Source organism: Pongo pygmaeus, chromosome 18 (assembly GCF_028885625.2).
Source record: "Pongo pygmaeus isolate AG05252 chromosome 18, NHGRI_mPonPyg2-v2.0_pri, whole genome shotgun sequence".
In the NCBI taxonomy this organism is placed as follows: Eukaryota; Metazoa; Chordata; class Mammalia; order Primates; family Hominidae; genus Pongo; species Pongo pygmaeus.
Window position 1 is genome coordinate 55,849,029 of NC_072391.2, and position 5,914 is coordinate 55,854,942.

Below are 5,914 nucleotides of genomic sequence, written 5' to 3' on the forward strand. Positions count from 1 at the left end.
GCCAGTCCCGGTGGCGGTGGGCCAAAGCTATTTGGCGTCATTATCCTCCCCGTCTCTGTCCTTGCCTTCACGCCCATGGCCAGAGCACTGGAGTTTTTTTAAATCAGTAATGTGGGGGACCTTGAGCCACGGTCTTTCCTGCAAGAGAGTGGGCTGGGGGCATGGCTACGACCCCACGGCTTAGACTCTAGAACAGTTTTTGAGGGATTGTAGGTGCTCAGTAAATAATTTGCTGAATGAAGAAATGGGCATCCAGTCCCGGTTCTGTTCTTGGCTGTGTGTCACTCACAAGTTGTCACGTAATCTCCAGCATCCCAATAGCCTCATCTCTGTTTTGTGGATATGCTCTCCACTGCACCTACCTCTCCATGCATCAGAAGTCCTCACCGATGAGGACACACTGGGAATCCTTAGAAACCCAAATCACACCTTTTTTTTTTTTTGAGACAGAGTCTCACTCTGTTTCCCAGGCTGGGGTGCAGTGGCAGGATCTTTGCTCACTGCAACCTCTGCCTGCCGGGTTCAAGTGATTCTTCTGCCTCAGCCTCCCGAGTAGCTGGGATTACAGGCATGCACCACCACTCCCAGCTAATTTTTATATTTTTAGTAGAGATGGGGTTTCGCCTTGTTGGCCAGGTTGGTCTCGAACTCCTGATCTCAAGTGATCCACCTGCCTCGGCCTCCCAAAGTGCTGGAATTACAGGCATGAGCCACTGCGCCTGGCCTCCAAAAAGTTTATATAAATTGAATCATACCGGTTGGGTGCGGTGGCTCACACCTGTAATCCCAGAGCTTTGGGAGGCCAAGGTGGGCTGATCACTTGAGGTCAGGAGTTCGAGACCAGCCTGGCCAACATAGCAAAATCCCGTCTCTACTAAAAATACAAAAATTAGCTGGGCATGGTGGTGCACGCCAGTAGTCCCAGCTACTCGGGAGCCTGAGGCAGGAGAATCACTTGAACCCGGGAGGCGGAGGTTGCGGTGAGCAGAGATCATACCACTGCACTCCAGCCTGGGAGACAGAGTGAGACTCTGTCTCAAAAAAAAGAAAAATAGAATCATACTGTCTTAAACAGTTCAGGCCGCTATAACAGAATATCATAGACTGGGTGGTTTAAACAACAGAGATTTATTTTTCACAGTCCTGGAAGCTGTCAAGACTGAGGTCAGATTGCCAGCAGAGTCAAGTTCTGGGGAGGACCATCTTCATAGTTTTCAGATGGCCATCTTCCTGCTGTGTCCTCACATTGTGGAAAGCAGAGAGGGAAGGTAAACTCTCTCTTATTTTTATTTATTTTATTATTATTATTATTATTTTTAGAGACACAGTCTCTGTTGCCCAGGCTGGAGGGCAGTGGTGCAATCACAGCTCACTGCAGCCCCCATCTCCCAGGCTCCAGTAGTCTTCCTGCTTCAGCTTCCCAAATAATTGAGACTACAGGCACGCGCACCATCATGCCTAGCTAACTTTTTATTTTTTATAGAGACAAGGTCTTCCTATGTTGCCCAGGATGGCCTCAAACTCCTGGGCTCAAGTGAACCTCCTGTCTCAGTCTCCCAAAGTGCTTGGATTACAGGCGTGGGCCACCATGCCTGGCCTTGTTTCTTCTTATAAGTGAACTAATCCTGCGGCTGGGTGTGGTGGCTCAAGCCTGTAATCCCAGCACTTTGGGAGGCCGAGGCAGGTGGATCATGAGGTCAGCAGTTCAAGACCAGCCTGACCAACATGGTGAAACCCCATCTCTACTAAAAATACAAAAAACTTTAGCTGGGTGTGGTGGCGTGCGACTGTAGACCCAGCCATTCAGGAGGCTGAGGCAGGAGAATTGCTTGAACCCAGGAAGCGGAGGTTTCAGTGAGCCGAGATCGTGCCACTGCATTCCAGCCTGGGTGACAGAGTAAGACTCTGGCTCAAAAAAAAAAAAAAAAAAAAAAAAAAAAAAAAAAATAGTACTAATCCCATCACGAGGGCTTTAATTACCTAATTACCTCCCAAAGGCACGTCTCCAAATACTATCACATTGGGGATTAGGGTTTCCACATATCAGTTTGGGATGAACACAAACATTCAGTTCATAGACAACACAGTCTGTAATTTTCTAAGATTGCCTTTTTTTTTTTTAACTCAGTAAAATTCCCCAGAAGAGACTCATGTAAGCTATATACGTCAACACAGATAGGTTTTATTGCTGAGTAGTATTCCATGGTATGTACGTACCACAGTTTATTTGCCCTATCACTCTTTGAAGGACATTTGAGTTGTCTGCAGGTTTGTTTTTTTTTTTTAACATAGCTTTATTGAGGCCAGGCGTGGTGGCTCATGCCTGTAATCCCAGTACTTTGGGAGGCTGAGGCAGGCAGATCATTTGAGGTCAGGTGTTTGAGACCAGTCTGGTCACCATGGCGAAACTCTGTCTCTACTAAAAATACAAAAATTAGCTGGGTGTGGTGGTGCATGTCTGTAATCCCTGTTACTCAGGAGGCTGAGTCACAAGAATTGCTTGAACCTGGGAGGTGGAGGCTGCAGTGAGCCGAGATTGCGCCACTGCACTCCAACTTGGGCAACAGAGTAAGACTCTGTCTCGAAAAAAAAAAGAAGAAATTAAAAAAATAAGAATAGTTTTGTTGAGATATTCATATGCCATAAAATCCACCCTTTGAAAGCGTCCAATAAGATGCATTTTAGTTTCTTCAGAGTTGTGCAATGATGACCACTATCTAATTTCAGAATATTGTGATCACCCTCCCCTACTAAAATCCTGAACCCATTAGCAGTCACTTCCCATCTCCCCCTCCACCAAGCCCCTGGCAACTCTGAATCTACTTTTTGCTTCTGTGGATTTGCCTATTCTTGACCTTTCATATAAATTGAGTCACACAATATGTGACCTGTTCTGTCTGCTTCTTTCACTGAGCATACTGTTTTCAGGGCTCATCCTAGTTGGAACATGAATCAGTATTTCATTCATTTTTACTGCTGAATAATGTTCTGTTGTGTGGCTATACCACATGTAGTGTGGCAGGTCCCCCATCAGGTTACTTGGGGGTGTATGTCCACTGCTTGAATCCTGAATGCTGGGTGGTGAGCCAAGGCCATGGTGCCCAGCCTAGGAGCAGATATTCCTGAGAACTCAAACATCCTGGAGAGGATCTGAGAATCTACCAAGGAAAACAGTCCCACTGCATACACGCAGTAGGCAAAGAGCTAGAAAATTAGCTTAAAAACGGCTTAGAGATGGGAGGTGGTGCGGATCTCTAGCACTGTCCTGCTGCTGTCCAGGAGTGTCCCGTATGTAAGTCCTCAAACTCATCTACTTGCCAAGCTGGACTTGCCTGAGTCATTCTCTGGTCTCTCAACTGCCTCCAAGTTTGGGGGAAGGTTTTTCATACAGTTCAGTGTTTTTCTCATTACACCACATTTTTTTTATCTGTTCAGTAATTGATATTTGTGTTATTTTTTCTTTTTGGCTACTGTGAATAATGGTGCTGTGAACATTCATGTACAAGTTTCTTTTATTTGAGATGGAATTTCGCTCTTTTTGCCCAGGTTGGAGTGCAATGGCATGATCTTGGCTCACTGCAACCTCCGCCTCCTGGGTTCAAACGATTCTCCTGCCTCAGCCTCCCGAGTAGCTGGGATTACAGGCGCCCGCCACCACGCCCAATGAATTTTGTATTTTTAGTAGAAATGGGGTTTCGCCATGTTGGCCAGGCTGGTCTCGAGCTCCTGACCTCGGGTGATCCGCCCACCTCGGCCTCCCTCATGGACTAGTTTTTGTGTGGACATATGTTTTCATTTCTCTTGGGTATACATGTAGAAGTGGAATTGATGGATCAGATGGTAACTCTATGTTTAACCTTTTAAAAATTATTTTATTCGCTGGGTGAGGTGGCTCACGCCTGTAATCCCAGCACTTTGGGAGGCTGAGGTGGGTGGATCACGATGTCAGGAGATCGAGACCATCCTGGCTAACACGGTGAAACCCCATCTCTACTAAAAATACAAAAAAATTAGCCAGACGTGGTGGCATGCACCTGTAGTCCCAGCTACTTGGGAGGCTGCGGCAGGAGAATTGCTTGCACCTGGGAGGTGGAGGTTGCAGTAAGCCAAGATTGCACCACTGCACTCCAGCCTGGGTGACAGAGCGAGACTCCGTCTCAAAAAAAAAATTATTTTATTATTATTATTATCATTTTAGAGACAGGGCCTTGCTCTGTTGCCCAGGCTGCTGCTCAGCACAAAATCCTGGGCTCAAGTGATCCTCCCACCTCAGTCTCCCAAGTAGCCAGGACTGCAGATGTGTGCTACCATGTCCAGTTAATTTTTAAATTTTTTGCAAAGACGGGATCTTGCTGTGTTGTCCAGGCTAGTCTTGAATTCCTGGGCTCAGGCAATCCTTCTACCTCAGCCTCCCAAAGTGCTAGGATTACAGGTATGAGCCACTGTGCCAGTCCTACAACTGTTTTGTATATTGATCTTATACCCTACAATTCTGTTGAACTTATTTACTAGCTCTAATAGTTTTATTAGTGGAATCTTCAACGTAAGATTATAAAATCTGTAAATAGAGATAATTTTATATCTTCCTTTCTAATCTGGATTCCTTTTATTTTCTAGCCTTGACTGTACTAGAACCTCCAGTACAATGTTGAATGAAATGATGAGAGTGGACATCCTTGTTTTGTTCCTTGTTTCAGGAGACAATCATTCAGCGGTTCATTATTAAGTATGATGTTGCCTGTGGATTATTTGTAGATGCCTTTTATCAGGGTAGGAATTTCCTGTGTATTCCTAGTGTGTTGAGTGTTTTTATCATGAATGGGTGTTGGATTTTGTCAAATGGTGGTTTTTTTTTTGCTTCTATTGAGATGATTATGTGATGTTTCTACTTTATTTTATTGATGTGGTATGTACGTTGATTTTCCTACGTTGAATCAATTTTGCATTCCTGGGATTAATATTTCTTGGTGATGATGTAGTCTATGTGAAGCTGTCAAATCCTCAGTTTTTCTTGGTGGGAAGTCTTTGGATTCTTCATTCAATCTCTTAATTGTAAGTCTATTCAAATTTTCTGTTTCTCTTTGAGTCGGTTTTGGTAGTGTTTTTCTTTGAGATGGGGTCTCACTCTGTCACCCAGGCTGGAAGCGTGATCTTGGCTAACTGCAACCTTTGCCTCCTGAGCTCAAGTGATCCTCCCACCTCCCAAGTAGCTGGGACCACAGGCATGTGCCACCACGCCTGGCTAATTTTTTGTATTTCTGGTAAAGATGGAATTTTGCCATGTTGGCCAGGCTGGTGTCGAACTCCTGACCTCAAGTGATCTGCCCACCTTGGCCTCCCAAAGTGCTGGGATTGCAGGCATGAGCCATCACGCCTAGCCAGTTTGGGTAGTGTTTTTCTAGGAATTTGTCCATTTAATGTAGGTTATCTGACTTGTTGGCATATGCTTTTCATAGTATTCTCTTATAATCCTTTTTATTTCTGTAAGGGGACTATTAATGGCTTCTATTTCATTCCTGATTTTAGCAATATGAGTCTTCTCTTTCTTGGTCAGTGTAGTTAAAACTTTGTCAGTTGTGTTGATTCTTAAAAAGAAACAATTTTTTGATTTTGTTGATTTTCTCTATTTTTCTATTCTGTTTCCTTTATTTTAGCTCTAGTTTTTATTATTTTCTTTTCTTCTGCTTGCTTTGGGTTTAATTTGATCTTTCATTTACAGTTTCTTAGATGGAATATTAGGTTATTGAATTAAGATCTTTCTTCTTTTTTTTTTTTGACGGAGTCTTGCTTTGTCGCACAGGCTGGAGTGCAGTGGCGCGATCTCGGCTCACTGCAACCTCTGCCTCCTGGGTTCAAGCAATTCTCCTGCCTCAGCCTCCCATGTAGCTGGGATTACAGGCATGTGCCACCATGC